This window comes from Camelus dromedarius, chromosome 11 (genome assembly GCF_036321535.1).
Source record: "Camelus dromedarius isolate mCamDro1 chromosome 11, mCamDro1.pat, whole genome shotgun sequence".
NCBI classification, from domain to species: domain Eukaryota; kingdom Metazoa; phylum Chordata; class Mammalia; order Artiodactyla; family Camelidae; genus Camelus; species Camelus dromedarius.
In genome coordinates this window covers 61,310,221-61,325,655 of record NC_087446.1, presented here as the reverse complement: position 1 = coordinate 61,325,655, position 15,435 = coordinate 61,310,221, and the positions used below count along the sequence as shown (strand labels likewise).

The 15,435-nt window shown below is 39.4% G+C and overlaps 1 protein-coding gene across 7 annotated transcripts in view; it reads left to right on the top strand.

Annotated features, from left to right (window-relative positions):
* SLC16A7 (solute carrier family 16 member 7) overlaps nt 1–15,435 on the top strand; it is a 143,927-nt gene that overhangs the window by 28,531 nt on the left and 99,961 nt on the right. For 2 of the 7 annotated variants that reach the window (XM_031462346.2, XM_010993307.3), the window contains exon 1: nt 1,557–1,815. The exons of 2 other annotated variants lie outside the window; for them this stretch is intronic. The gene's annotated coding sequence lies outside the window, so the exon portion shown is untranslated. Of the gene's footprint in view, nt 1–1,556; nt 1,816–14,186; nt 14,448–15,435 lie in introns of those variants that run through there. 3 more of the 7 variants (XM_031462342.2, XM_031462344.2, XM_010993308.3) reach the window with 3 other exon arrangements.

The window sequence follows — 15,435 nt, the reverse complement described above, 5'->3', positions numbered from 1 at the left end:
GGGGAGGGAGAGGAAATAGACCTTTCTGGTCTCTTCTTATAAGGGCACTAATCCCATCATGAGGACCACCTCACCCATCACCTCAGCTGAACATAATTACCTCCCAAAGGTCCCACTTCCTAATATCATCATTTGGGGATTAGACCTTAAACATGTGAATTTGGGGGGAACACAAACATTCAATCCATAGCATTTTTCATCTAACTGCCATCATGTTATGAGATCTTCTTGAACCCCTTCTTGTCTCCATTTCTGCATTATACAAAGATAAAACAATACTTGGAGAACTCATATTTCCCAAATGATAATCAAACTTTTATCCAGAAGCTACATGCCTATTAAAATGATATGCTCTTCCGAAATTTTTGGTTAAAATGCAAAATTAGGAAAGTTTCGGACTAGTTTTAAAGCCGAAGGTGAGGCAGATACTGATGGAAATGGCATTTTCACGCTGCATCGGTTTGGCTTCCCGAAGAGTTGGACATACTACGAGGCTGTTTCTTCACTCCCTGAGTTTTGGTGTGTAGCTCAGGCAAACTCGTGAGCTCCTTGCTGCTGCTCAAATAGGCCTTTGGGAAGAAAATACATTTCATTCTGTACCTTTGTTTGTAGCAAAATGTCAAGGAAGTTACCTCCTAAACACAAACCTCAGGAATTCTGGGATAACAAACTTGAAATAAACGGAGACATCTCTGAGGGAAAGAAAATCGGCACTGGGTTCAAGGAGACCTCACAGCGTGATGGCGGATTTAGATTCAGGTAGCCATCAGGGAGCGCTGCGGTTCATGCTGTGTGCATTACTGTGTGCACCTGCCTCATGGATCCATGTAAAACGTATGTTGAGTACGTTACGTGTTCAAAGCACTGCTCTACATAAAGGTTGTTGGGAAAGTAAATATAAAGAAAACCTGGTTCGTGACCATAAGGAGGTTAGATGAGTGTGTGTGGGGAGAGGGGCAGGGATGGGGAGAATTTAGAAAGTGCGTAAGTGACTCTAGTGTAATACAGGGCACAGAGAGATACACAGGAGAGGAGGCAAATCTGAGAAGGGAGGAGCCACATCTCGATGGAAGGTGCCTTCGCATCTGAGCCTTAGAGGTACACGGGGTGAGTGAAAGACTTGCCAGCAGAGGAACAAAGGGGCCTAAGTTCAAGGGCCAGGAAGGACAGGGTCAAGTTAATTTAGCTTCACTGTAGGCCACGTGGATGGGAGCAGAATGGTTTCAAGCTAAATGGTGGAATTTGCTATGATTTCACTATTAGAGCTACTTAACAACATATGATTTTAAATTTGTAACTCTAAGTGGAAAAGAGAGGGAATCAAATTTCTAATCCTGATCTTCTTTAAACCAATCTGGGTTTCTCAGCCTCAGTATCAGGGACTTCTGGGACTGGATAATTCCTTTTTTTTTGAGGGCATTTGGAGGCAACCCTGGCCTCAACCCAGGGCTGGGAGGCAAGGGAGGCAGGGAAGCAATGGCATTTAAGGAGGCACTCACTCCCAGGGCCATGCAACCTTTAATCTTGCATCTGGACGACCCTAAAAGTGAGTGAGTGCCTCCTTAAATTTTGAGCCCTAGGCACCGCCCTTGCCCGCCACACTCCTGGCACTGCCTCCACCCACTGGACGCCAGTAGCACTCTCCCAGCTGTGACAGCCAAACAAGTCTCCAGATAGTGCCAGACATCCCCTGGAAAACACAAGAGCCCAGGTTAAGAGCCACTGCAGTCTCACTGGAATAACTCAGTATATTTCTCTTTCAGTTGTAAAATGCCAAGAGGAGCCAGCAGCAGTGTGATGGGATTCATCTGAAAGGTAGCAACCTAATACAGGTGTTATCTGGGCAGTGTAATTTGGGCTGAGACACACCTGGGAAGTAAGACTTGGAGGGAGAGCTGTGGAAAGAAACTGGTAGGAAATGGGCTGGTAGGCAGTGGCATCAGGAAGAGGAAGGGTTTGTATGAAAGTTACCTAAAAGTAAGGGATGGCTGCTGCTGTTCGTAATATACCAAATTCTTGACCTTGGCTACGCTGAAGAATAATAATTCTGCTGCCAGTCTTAGGGTGGACATGACAGGATTTCCAAGGATGTCTTACTTGTTACAAATGCTCAGAAAAAAATCTACAATGTGATTGTAATATATATATTATATATATTTATATTTATATACACATACACATACATACATATATGTATATGTATGTGTGTGTGTGTGTGTGTATATATATATATATTTTTTTTTTATGAAATTAGGCTCTCTTCTTGGTTAATACTTCAGTGTGCTGTTTGTATTTGCTGTTAGCGGTTCTACCCTACCCTGCTCCTACCCTGCTTTATTCTATTTTCTTGGGCTTTAGGGAAGATATAGCACTTGGAGGCGTGCAATTTGTGTGCTGTGGTTGCCAAGAAGTTTACAGCTACGTTGAGTATGAGACCTCAGACACGCCTAGTATGAGATGACAAAGGCATGTCATGTTGTATGCAGTCCATTTTCACAGTAAAGGTTAAATACCAGTGATATGGTTGATTGATGTTTAGCAGGAGAGTTTAAGCTCTACAATTCCACGTGTCTCACAGTCAGTAAGCGTCAACAGCATGTAGCTCCATATATTTTTGCTCCATTTATTTTTGCAGCATTTAGTACAGAAGTTGGTATGTGGTCATAATAACAAATTAAACAGTTGGATTTTATAGCTCACTAACATCTGCCAGGCAGTGTCCTATGTGTTTTTTTGCATTGATTGCTCAGTAATCCTTGGTGGAGGTTAATATTATGATCCCCATTTTATAGAGATGGAAACTAAACTTAAGCAGGTTCATTAACTTGCCCACAGTCACATGGTTAGGATCACTTGATTCCAGATCTGCCAGCTCTGAGTCCATGCTCTTAAATAACGGCTTCAAGGCTGCCTGTAAATGACCTTGTAGATTGTGCGGGGCACGACTCCAGGTGTCACCATACACACGGTACACATTGCGAGTGCTCCGAGATTATCCTGGGAGGTGCACACACAAAAAAGTGAATTCCAATGCTTTTAAATGTTACTTACTTTTAAATTTTACTGAATGATGTACAGTGAGTGATGGGACTGTGAGCAGGGGTTTCCTTCCTTTTCTCCGTCATTCCTTCTCTCCTTCCTTCCCCCCCTGTAAGGACATGCCTAAGTGTGAATCCCATTGAGGAAAGGGTGGAATTCAACCGCAAGGTTGTTCCTTGCCTGTTATGATTTCCCTTATTCCGGGGCAGCTGATGCACTTAGCAGAAGTGCAACTACCCCTTTAGGACACTCCTTCGGCTAGTGTTAGTGAAAATCTTATCAATGCCACCAAGAGTTCTTTTTCTGAGGCCTCAGGCTGGAATATTCTTTCACTCTTATTTATTACTGTCATGGAGCCATTAGCTTTTGCCATTAGAAACTATACTTATACTAAAGGTGTTACAGCCGATGTATGTGCTCCAGATTCTCATTACAGGCTGCTGACCGCTCCCTGTAAATCTCAGCTGGGAGTTATCAGCTTTCTACTTGCTGGATCTAATTGGAAAGTTCTCTGCTATATCCAGGTACAAAATGTACTATCAGAGCTTGAATTTCTGCCCCTTATTAACATTGCCTTTGTGACTTATTTCCTCAATTCTCTTTCCATTGGCGATTTGGCTGAAATAAATTCCTTAGTTTTATATACAAAGTGAGCTTACGGCAGAACACACTACAAATCATGCATCCCAGTAAACGAGAGCTCAAACGCTTTTACCATTGGAGAATATGAAAGGGTCCTTTGCTAATTAATTACCTGTGCACACCACTTTTTCACTTAATAATCTAGAAATAAATTCATGCATTTTTCATCCATTTGAAACTCATTTTTTTGTAGTTTGAAAATCCATGTGTCAAGTACACAGTAGGAAAGTTCATGAAGAGTTTGCAAGGAGCTGTGTTAGAATTTCCCGAAATCTACCTACTCTGCAGACTGTTTCTAATTTTTTGGATGTGGAAACTAAAGACTCTTGTGTAATCCAGAGGTGGCAAAGGGAACGTTTGTGACTTGATTTCATCCGTCCATCAGAAAAACATATTTCCCTGAGAGAATCCCTGTAGATTTCTCGTATGTTTAAGCTGCTGAATTTCCCAGTGCTCCACCGTCATGTCCTCCTTTAGAGGAAGGCAGCCTGGATACCATCCTCAGAAACTGTTAAATCCTCAAACGTTCCTGTTCTAGGTTCTTGCCATAGGTTAATCATGACATACTAGAAATCAGTATTACTCAGGTTCATTTTAAGTGCATACTTAGAAATAGTCACGTCTTCTACCATAACCTATTTAAATATTTAAACATTACTCCACAGTGTCAATCAAATAGCACTTACTTTGACACAGCTGTGGAGGGTGTGCTGAATGTGAGTTTTTCTCTCCTTAGATTTTCATTTTTTTTTTCTATTAAAAACCGATTAAACAGTTTTCAAACACATGAACCTCAAGCTTCATGAGGCCATGAGGTAAAATGATCAAGACTGTGTAAGTTCTAATTTAAGACCTACGTAGAATTATGATAATTCCGAGAAGTTAAACGTGAATATGTCCTTTTTCCTCCAACGAGCTTATTTTCCCCAGCCTTAACGTCAAGGAACAAAAAGGGGTATCTTTGATTTAGAATATCTTCCTTATTAAAATTTGAGGTTAAATGATCACCCTCTTTTTTGCTAATGTATGGAACAAAGTGTTTCCAGGCCTTATTCTACAGAGGATTCAGACTATGTGCTTCTCTTATATTTGGTGACAAAATATGTATACAGAATAGAAATTTATAATTGGATATTGTTACTTTCAGAATTACAGGGATGCTGGACAAACCCAGCTGAAGAGACATTAGGTATGTTAAAAGGTAAACTGAGACATACGAACATTTTTAAGAATTTGGGCAAAAATTTATTGAAATTAATGTCAAACAGGAAGTGGTTAGGAACACTCCCCCAACAGGTGCTTAGGGGAAGACTTTTGCAGAGAAAAAGCAGAAGCAAACTGAGGGGATTATTGACTGGCTACAGCTTAAAGCCTTATTGGCTGTTGGGGATTGATTTTCCTTAGTGTTTTGATTTCATAACCATGAGGCACTTACAAGCTTGGATTTCGGTTTGCTTATATAGACGTCCACAGCAATACAGCCACCACCGTCTAACGGCCTTCTTGTTTAATTAACTTAACAGGTGGTATCCACTTGGATATATATTGTTATGAATTTGATTACACGGATTTAAGAGAGTTCAGCTCTCGTGCAGCATCAGACTCACTGTGTTAACCCAAATGTTACTCTCTGAGCACACAGACTTAATACATTACTTTTCAGATGGTATGTAAAGTATGAGAAAATAATTCCTGGTTTTGAACAGCCTAGGAAATTTTTTTCCTCTTTCCAACATGGGTCTGTGCCAGGCAAGTACCACTGACCTTTTTGTTCTTTTTTTTTTTTTTTTAATACAGAAAATTGAGACCATACTAACGGTTAGGAATAGTCAGCTTTCACCTTTTGAGAATTAGAGAAGACACTGTCACCGCGTCACACCACTCGATTGTGACTCCAATCTTTTCTGGTTTAGTAGGAAGGTTATCTTTGTTTCAGCCTCACATTATCCTTCGTAAAGGGAGCAGCTCCTGTTTTCTTTTCGTGTGCACGTTAGAAGCCAACGAAAGAGATGTATCACAAATATAATAATTTTTAAAAGTATATAAATTTAGGATACCTTGAAATATTAATCTCTGATCTGTAGTAGCCTGCATAGATGGCTAAGGCTCAAAGGACACTAACAGAATGCATTTGGGGAGAAGAGGACCTTTTTCCCCAAATACTTTGACTATAATAATCTGATATTTTTATAGTGGCTAGTCCTTTCCCAGCTCTTTGATCATCCTCTTTCTCTGTTTCCTCCCTCGTCTTTCTATCTTAACATTTCCCCTATAAATAAAAATGGATTTTGTTGTTATGGTTGTTCCTTTTTTTTTTAATTGCCTTTATTTTCCAATCTGGTGATTCTCATTTTATAAGAACTACAATTCTAGACAAAGAATTTTTTTAAATAAAGCTTTTAACAATAGTCTCTTTTCTGTTGTATTCCAATGGGTTAATATACTTTTTCTGAAAAAAAAAATACAATTAATAGTCCTATGTGTCATTAAGTGCTAAGCTGTCTGCAAATATCATGTAATTTTATTCTTTCAGTGACCTATGAGGTATTTCTGTTTTGGAAAGGAAGGAACCTTGATTTTCAGAGGTTAACTAAATTTTCCAATTTCACATAATTTATTAGCGGTTGGTCTAAGGAAAGACAGATTCTAACACTTAAATATTCTTAAATATTCTACAAGCAATTCTTGGATATCTTAGAATTAAGCATTACCTGAATATTGTCTCCAATCCATCAAGCATAAATACTGAAACCTCTCCCATAATAATCCTTTAGAAAAGAAGTTTATAGTTTTCCAGAACAGCAGACTATCACCTCTGATAGCCATGTTTGCTTATAATTAACACAGAAAACATAGTACTTGTCTGACTATCAAATTATAAGAACAGCAAAGGTTTTATTCATCTGCCCTAATGGGTTATTACATATTTCTGGACCTTTTCTATCAACACATGAGTTGCATTGTACCTTGGTTGTTGGCTTGATCTGAATTAGCTTAGTTAGTTCTCATTTCAGCACTGAATGCTGATTTGGTAGCTTACAGTCCAGTCCAGTTTTTAGCTATCATTGAGAGGTATCAACTCAGTAATACACACCTGAGCAAATTTTGTAACCCTTGCGGCTCGTGGGCTTTGACTTTGAAGCCTTTAACAAAATTTGTTGATTTTGTTTTGCAAAGAGTCCAAGTATCTCCAAGATATGATTCAGGAGTTGAAAGCTAATTTTTCATAACACATCTGTGATTCTTACCATCTTTCTTTGATTTTATCATTCCCTTTCCTGGAAATAAGTTTTTAGCTTGCTCCATTAGTTCTCATTTGCTGCAGACGGTGCATTGTTGTGTTCCTGTCTTGTCTTCCTGTTGTAATATTCTCACAGCTGTTACTGTTTATATGGAAAAAAACAAACACAAAAAAACCCCTAAAACTCCCTAAATGATACAAACTTTATGATGGTGGGAGAGTTGAAGCCATGCTGTATACCCAAAGTGTTGCAGCAAAGGCAGTGCTGCCCACAGAGAACTGTCGCCATTGTCAGTGGCCCATTCTCATCCTGAGCTTGCAGTTCCCATCTCCACTTGAAACAGCATCGACAGACACTAACCCGTATTTCAGCCTTGTGCCAAATGTAAATGCTTGTAAGGAAACTCAGGACTATTGCTAGAAACAAAGGAAACATTGGACCTATACAATTAGTAAGCAGACCAAAAGGAAATTTGTGATTTGCTCTTTGTTTTTAATGTTTGGTTTTTGGTTGGGGAGGATTTTATTATTTCAACTTATGCATTCTGTTTAAATTTTGGTGAATGTCCCTTTTTTGTCATTTGAAATAATATCTTATGTTAGCTTGAACTCAGAGAAAAACTCTTTAGAATTTAATTTTTCAAACATTGTGACTGTTCTTTTTGTTTGCTGCTAGAAATTAAATGACTGAGATTCTGAAAATAATGTAGTGCTTTCTCTAAAATAGTCTTGGATTCTATCTACCCAAATACGAAGATCTATGCCACCGTTGGCTACTCAAGCTATTTATCATGCCAAATGTTTGCAGTTGTTTAGGATTTTTTTCAATGATTTTTTTCTTTTTTATCTTTTGATTGACAGGTATAATGAAAGTCATTTGCAGCCCCTATCAAAAACAAGTACTGCGACATATTAGCAACTGAAAATGCCCACCTTTCATCTTGGCAACCTGATAAGGAGCCTGATATTCTAAATGTCTTCTCCAAAAAAAGAAAAAAATTAAAAAGAATATTTTGGTACTTAGGCAAAGTCTCTTCAGGAGATTTTTAAAAGTATAATGTTAATTCATTTTAACTTAAACACAGTTTAACACAAACCCCTTCCTACACATTTGCATGCTGAGGACATCCTTTGTGAAGCCATGTAACAAGAGTTGCAAAATAAATTTGCTGTCTTAGCATTTCCTGTATGAATGCACTTTGATTTGTTTCTGTGCTTCTTACTGACCCTGGGGCCTGCAAAGCCCTTCCTTTGTCCTCTTGGCCCACTGGTTCTTTCCTGTCGTTTAAGAAGCATTGCTTTTTCTAGGATTCTGTCCCTGCCTTTACTTACCTCACTTACCTCAGGCTGGTTAGTTATCCTTTCTTAGTGTTTTCACAAAGCCATGCACATAGTTCTGTCACTTAGCACATTTATCGTCATTATTTACTTCTAGGTTTGCATCCCCTAATTAGTCAGTGAGCTCTTTGATGTTAGAGACCACATTGTGCTCATGTTTGTAGCCGTCTGACCTAACACAGGGTCTGGCATGTAGATTATCACAGTCCGTTCCGGCAGCTATAACACAGCACCGCGGACTGGGCAGTTCATAGACAACAGGAATTTATCTTTTATGGTTCTGGAGGCTGGAAGTCTGACCAGGGGGGCAGCATGGACAGGTGAGGGTCCCTTCCAGGTCGCTGATTTCTTTTATCCTCACATGGTGGAGGAGGTGAGCTAGCTCTCTGGGGCCTCTTTCGTAAGTGCCCTAACCCCATTCCTAATCACCTGCCAAAGGCCCTGCCTGTTAATACCATCACCTTACGCATTAGGTTTTCAACATAGAATTTTGAGGACACAAACATTCAGACTAGAGTGTAGATCGTGCTCAGTATATGTCCATGAATGGATGGATTAAAGTTAAGGGTGGGATCCAATTCTTTGTGCAGAGGATAGCGCCTCGAAGAAGGTACAGTCCAGAAAGGAGAATCCAGTTCAGGGATGACTGTTTTTTCCACTGATAAGGGTTGAAGTTATGGAATATAAGAGCAACAATGGAATGAAAGTTGACTGGGGAAGAGCATGCAGATCTGGGCCAGAGAACTGAACTAACCTTGTATTAAGATTGTGATTGCGAGGACCAGCTGAGAAAGATCCTTGAATGGTTGTGAAGAATTTGGAAGGAAGGTACAGAGTAACGAATGATGAAATTTAATTGAAAATAATTTGTTGAAACTGTTTATAATAACTGGGAAAATTCATTTCAATGCTGTAAATTATTGATGAGTTATCACTGCTGGCATGTGCTCAAAATAGATTTATGTTGGCAATTTTTAAAAGCCCTTGGATAATTTAGATTAATATAATTCACTCAAAAGATATATTAAATATTAATAAGTGATATTACTGACCACATTAGACCTTGCTTCATGCCTTGGACTGTGCTGCATCCTTTTGTGTGCATTATTTTTAATATTTGATCCAATGCAATTGTTCACATTTTACAGATGAGGAAACAGAGGGTTAGACTCTAGTTCATTCCACTTGTCTTTGAGCACACAATCTATTAAGTAACAGACCTGGCATTAAATCTATGCCATTTGAATTGGAAGTTTGTGCTTTGTCACACTACACTGTACTACATCCTACAAGTCTCTGAAATATGTGTACGTTTCAGCATGAGTTTAAGTGTCATACGTAAATGCATATAAATTTGGTTATCTCTTTAAGTGATCATTCATTCATTCATCAAACTTTCATTGGCCCTGTAGGCACTGAGCTAGGTGCTGCATATATAGCACATTCACATGCCCTTTTGGAATTTATAGTGGAAGAGAAAGGCATTTAGAAATATAAGTAACTGTGTAATAACAATTTTGATAAATGCTACAAAGAAAAAACACAGTGCCTTTTATTAAGTAGAGTACAGAGCAGGGTTCACATGTACTTACTTTCCTGTGGACAAATGTAATTAGATGTACGCTATAGCTTACTGTAACCCAAGAAGATGCTTAAAATAGCGCTAGGTAAGTGGTACCACAACAGTGTAATCAAGCCAAACGGTTTGAAAACATTGGTCTTCCAGTAGCCTTTCCACTGCACGAAGGGAATTTTGGTGAACTGAAGAAAATTGTGACGTTATACCTAACAGGTTTTGAAAATTTACTAAATGCCATGTCTGTACTTCAGCTTTGGAAGGTGACTTTGGAACTGTCTCCACCATAATCTACATCTGTTCATAATAATAATATCCGTGAAGGTGATTGCTGCACTGCCCTTTGAGAGCAGCGTCTCTCCTGCTGCCACTCTGAGCCCGTGGGAGATTCTGAACTAGAAATAGTGAGAGTATTTGGTAAGTTTCACTATTTGGCTTCATACATTGCTAACATTTGGCATAAAATCTAAACAGCAGTAAAACAGAAGAATTTATATCATTCAGGACTTAATAAAGCTGAATGGTCAGAATAAAACAAACAACGAAAATTTTTTTAAAGGCGAACAAAGCAAAGCAAATGTGAAACTTAACCAGATGTTAACTACAACTTAGGTCCTGGCTTTGTTGTACTTCAAAGGTTACAAAATCCTAAATTTTAGTCTCAGAAGTTACCTTAGGCCTGCATTATAATCATGTTACAAGTAACTGGTACTTTAAAGTGCAGAAGAGTCAAGGTGGATGGTCTTTTTTTTTTTTAATTGTTTTTATTTTCTCACCAACAAATGTATGTTGTAGCTTGACTTTTTTTTCTGCCCTCCCCTTTCAAAATCTGTTCATAAACAGATGGAAAACTGGTAATTTCCTGACCATTGGAGATATTTTTGTAATTATCTGCTCATCTGAAAGGCTTAAGACTCATTTCTTAGCTGTCAGGGAGCCATGGAAGTGCTTTTCATGAAATAAGGAGATGTGTGTGAAAGATGGACGTCCAGTGAGAAATCCTGTATAATTGAAACTCACCCATCAACTCTAGATACTGTGAGCTTCCCTGTGATCCCCTTTCTTGGGAGTGCCTCATCCTGTCAGTACTTCTCAGTATCCTCTCCTTCGTCTCTCTCTTCCTCTCACAGAAAAGGGCTTCTTAAGTTGGGTCTTGAGGAATAAGTAGGAGCTTTGTTAATAGAAAAGTGGGGAGAGGATTCCTTGGTAGGCATTGACACCTACTAAGGCAGTAAAGACGCACGTGTGAAATAGCTTGGGATGAGCTGAAAACTGAATTTAATTCAGTGTTGTTAGAACGTTTAGTGCAAGGGAAGATTGACAGTCAAGGAGGATGAAGGGGAAAGGGTTACATCCAATGGGAAAGCCATCCCAGGTGACGAAGAACTTACCACAGGCGGATGGAGGCCTGTTTGGTGACCAGGGCTTACATCCACCACCAGGGCAGGACGGAGTGCATGAAGGACTGACAGAGATGCAGAAATGCACACAGGTGAGAACAAGACGTGAGATTTCATGTCTGGCCTGATGGTTTTCACTTTCTTTGTGAACAGGAAGCCTGGTCAACCACAGGTGATGACAGGGTGGTTAGGAAACTTGGGGGGGACGACGTTTAGAACTGTGTTGGAAAGGAGAGGGAGATCCCAGAGATGTGAGTAAGCTTACTGGAGAGGCACTGAGAGCCTTGCTGAAGTTGAAATCTATGAATGAACCTTGGCATCAATCTGTGCGGTTAACCCATTTTTTTTAAGGCTCTACTTAGTTCTCTCACTGCAGGGCCATCTTAAGTTTGGAATTTTCAGACTCCTTCTTGCAGGAAGACAGAGGTGTGAGTGACTTGAGAACACTGGTAATCACAGGTGATGTTAATATTTACTGAGTACTTAACGTGCTAGGAATTGTGCTTAGTACATTATTACATTGCCACTTTTATTCCCTTCTTTCCTAGGAAATAGACGTATTATTCCCATTGTTAAGAAACAAACTAAGAAACTTAGGTAATTTTCCCCGAGATGCTTTACCAATAAGTAGCAGAACTGGGATTTGAATGATGATCAGCTTTGCAGCTGAGTAGATACCGGGGTTAGAAAAGGACTGACAGTTTGGGGGAAGATGTAAGTGCCAAAGCAGTGGGAGATTTCAAGAAGATTCCAGAACAGGATTGATGGAAATGACATTTTTAATGTTGCATAAAAGATGGGACACTAATGGGGAAGTAGAATGTCAAGGTTGAAGACGCCGGTGGTAGAGGCACTCAAAGTGGCCATGAGCTTCAAGTTGGAAGTGAGTTACTGAAATGAGAGTGTAAGTGGAGGTGGTGAACTTTCTGGCTAGGTTATTGATCACAGTGCATGGGTATTGATCATGAATATTGATTATGGTGGGAACGTTGGAGTGAAGAGAAATGGATTTTGAAGAAATGATCTGAAGGCTGGTAGATTCTAGTTTTCTGGGTATTACAGTGTGGAGGTATGAACTTAAATGAAGAAAGGTTTCTTTGTATGAGCTGAAAAAGTAATGATAATCAGACATAGAATGGAACTAGGATTATGCCGAGCCTCTGTTCGGGGCCTAAAGATAGGGAATTAACATCTAGGTTAGAAATTAGAAAATCTGTTTATTTTTTTAAAAAAAAAAAAAAAGGGAGCTCTATAGGATGCAGTGAGAAATAGTGGGAAGGACACCCAGAGGGGTGTGGTAAGGTGGAGAGTAGGAACCAAGTGGAAAACACTTCCAGTGCTAAAACTGGATGAATTTTCTGAGAAAATCCATTGGTGATACTGTGTCTCTTTTATTTTCCATGAGCCGTCTTTCTTTTTCACACATTGTGGAACAAGCAAATCTACAGACCTCATTTAAGTTTCTTAATTTGTGTTGCAGTTATCAGCGTGCTTAGGTAAGACCGTGTTGTTTTCACACATCACATAGTCCAATCATTCATGAAAGCAAGCATTCAGGTTCTTGTCGTGCAAGATAAACTGTCTAACTGCATGGAAGTTGTGGAAAGAGTGAGCAAAACTGAGGCTGGAATATTGGCTCCTGAAAACTCGGCTTCTCCAAGCCTAGAGTTCCCTGTCCTATAAAATGGGGTTTGCTGGTAGTATCAGCGAGTAACTGAGAAGATTTCAGCAGCCCGTTTAACTTTTAGACACTGCTATCAGAGTCTATATTCACATGGAACAAAAATCCGTCTCTCTGTAGTTTTTGAACCCATTTGCTGTATTTCAGCTTCCTAAAATTACGTTAGGAAGCTAAAAAATCACCTTAAAACCAAGCTTCACGCTGAGTTTAATTTTTGGTGTTTATGCAGCAATCTGGGCTTTGACAATTCAATAATAACCATGGTTTATTGTCCCCAAAGATAACTGTTGAACATCCAGCATACACTAGGCAATGCTAAGTGGGAGCCCCCCCCTAGCTGAAAGCAGTCATTGGAGGAGTCCCATGTACCCCAGGACCCATCTACTTTCGTGTCCCTGCTGTGCTCAGGCGCAGGCTGGGGGAAGACTGTGGGAAGTGTGGCTTCTGTGCAAATCCAACAATGGGTTTTAAAGCTCAGCCGCTGGGGCCCTTGGTCACTTACACTCCATCTGGTTGGGGTTCTTGGAGGCACGTTGTTAAGAACACCACACCGTATTTGTCCACCCTAATCACATGTAGAAGTAATGTTGCCACACTTTGTTTCATAGGATAAAAGATAAATGTAAATGTGGCTGTTGGGAAGACTACAGCTAATGGAGGCTCCTATACGTTTTGCTACTTTCACATTTCCCCCTGCCGGCTTCCCCCAGGACCCCCTCCACCTGCATCGTGGAAACACGGTACACTAAGGCTGATGACACACACACGCACACACAAGACAGGCTGATTAAGACGTGCTTTTGCAACGTGTTTGGCTTTCTCCCTCTTCATGGTTAGTTTTCGGCACAATACTAAATAAATCATATTTATTTTCAATACCACTTTCTTTTCATCTTTGACTTCCTCAGTTAGAAGGGCAGACGATTTACATCGCCATAACGAAGATGTCTGAACAAGGATTGTGCATTCAGTAGCTGCAAGCACAGATTTCTGTCCTCCTGTTTTCTCATGTTTATCCTAAGATGGTTTAAGTCCTTTCCTTAGATGTCACTTATGCAATTTTGTTGTATTTGTTCATACATTACTTATTCAGGGGTGCAGCGGGGTTTCTTGTATTCAGGCGTGAACATGGGTGCATGCAGCAGCTGTAATGAGTGTTTCTGTGGTTTTATGCAGCAAGGCTTTGGAGAATCTGCCTCCTTTGACTTTCAAAGATCACCTTTGGTGGTTGTGTAAACGTAAAACAGTGGATTTGTTTTTGGATGTCGAAGAGTGTGACGTGGTGTCTCATGCTTGTCATTTAACAGCAGACGGAATGTTACTCTAGCTTTGCCCTAACGCCCTCACATTCTTCAGCCTTGGGGCAGTCAGCCACTTCTCAGCTGATGTGATTGTGCATTTTCGCCTTGATCGTTAATCACCCGCTTTAAGTTCTCCTTTTGTAGTGCTTGCTAGTTGCTTCCAAAACAAACATGCTTCCTGCACTTGAGAGGAGAGGAAAGGAGAAAGAGATTTAAAAGAAAATAATAGGTGGGTTCTCAGTTATTTTTGTCTTTATTACTGATGCTAACTGCTGTCATAAAGTAGGGGCTTATGATTGATGTATTAGTGAATAATTCATTCATGGAACTTTTTCTTAAGCCCTAATGAACACTGAATATTTACAGACATGATTGGATGATGCTGTCAAGTTAAAGGGAAAAACTCTCCCAGAAGAGTAGGTTTATCTGCTGTTTCTTCTGAAAAATTGAGTGTGGGTTTATATAGTATTAAATATTCTTTTTAGCTCTACTGTGTTTTCTAAAACAGTTCCTTACTTTTGGAGGACTTTTCTTTCATTTTGTCAAATATATCAATAAAATTCACTGGTTTAGCTGATACAATTTTTCATTTTTATCACTCAGTAGGTAATAACCAACTATGTGTAAACATGAATAATATGTCCCTCCTCTACACCACACATTCTTAGCCCCTTTAATAAACACCTTTATGAAAATATATTTTATTTATGTCTTAATTAAAATTAGTGCATGAGTTTAAAAAGATCAAGAACTCCAGGTAATGCATTTTACTTGCAACTAAAATTCGTTAAGTCCGTTAAGTCTGAGATGACCAAACACTGAACACAGAACTTTATGACACTGTGGAATATTAAAATAAATAGCTGCTCATTCTTTCTAAAAAATACACCCATTTAAATGATCTAAATAGTAACCTGTGAAATTAACAGAATTAAAAATATCATATTTTTTTCTACCTGATAATTGGGTAAGAGATTGGATGTTAGCATAACCTTTCAGGGGTCTTTGTGCTGATTTTCAGTATAATGGATCAAGGAATTTCTTTTAGCTTCTGGACTTTTCTAGAAGCACGCCTAAGCTTTTGGCAGTGGTTTTATAGTAAGAGAGCTACAATACAAGTTATTTTTTTCAATAAGTAAAAGCCCTTGTGAAACTTATCTGTGATTTAGACGTGCGTGTTTCAGAAGGTCACACAGGCTAGCTTTTGTACAAGATGA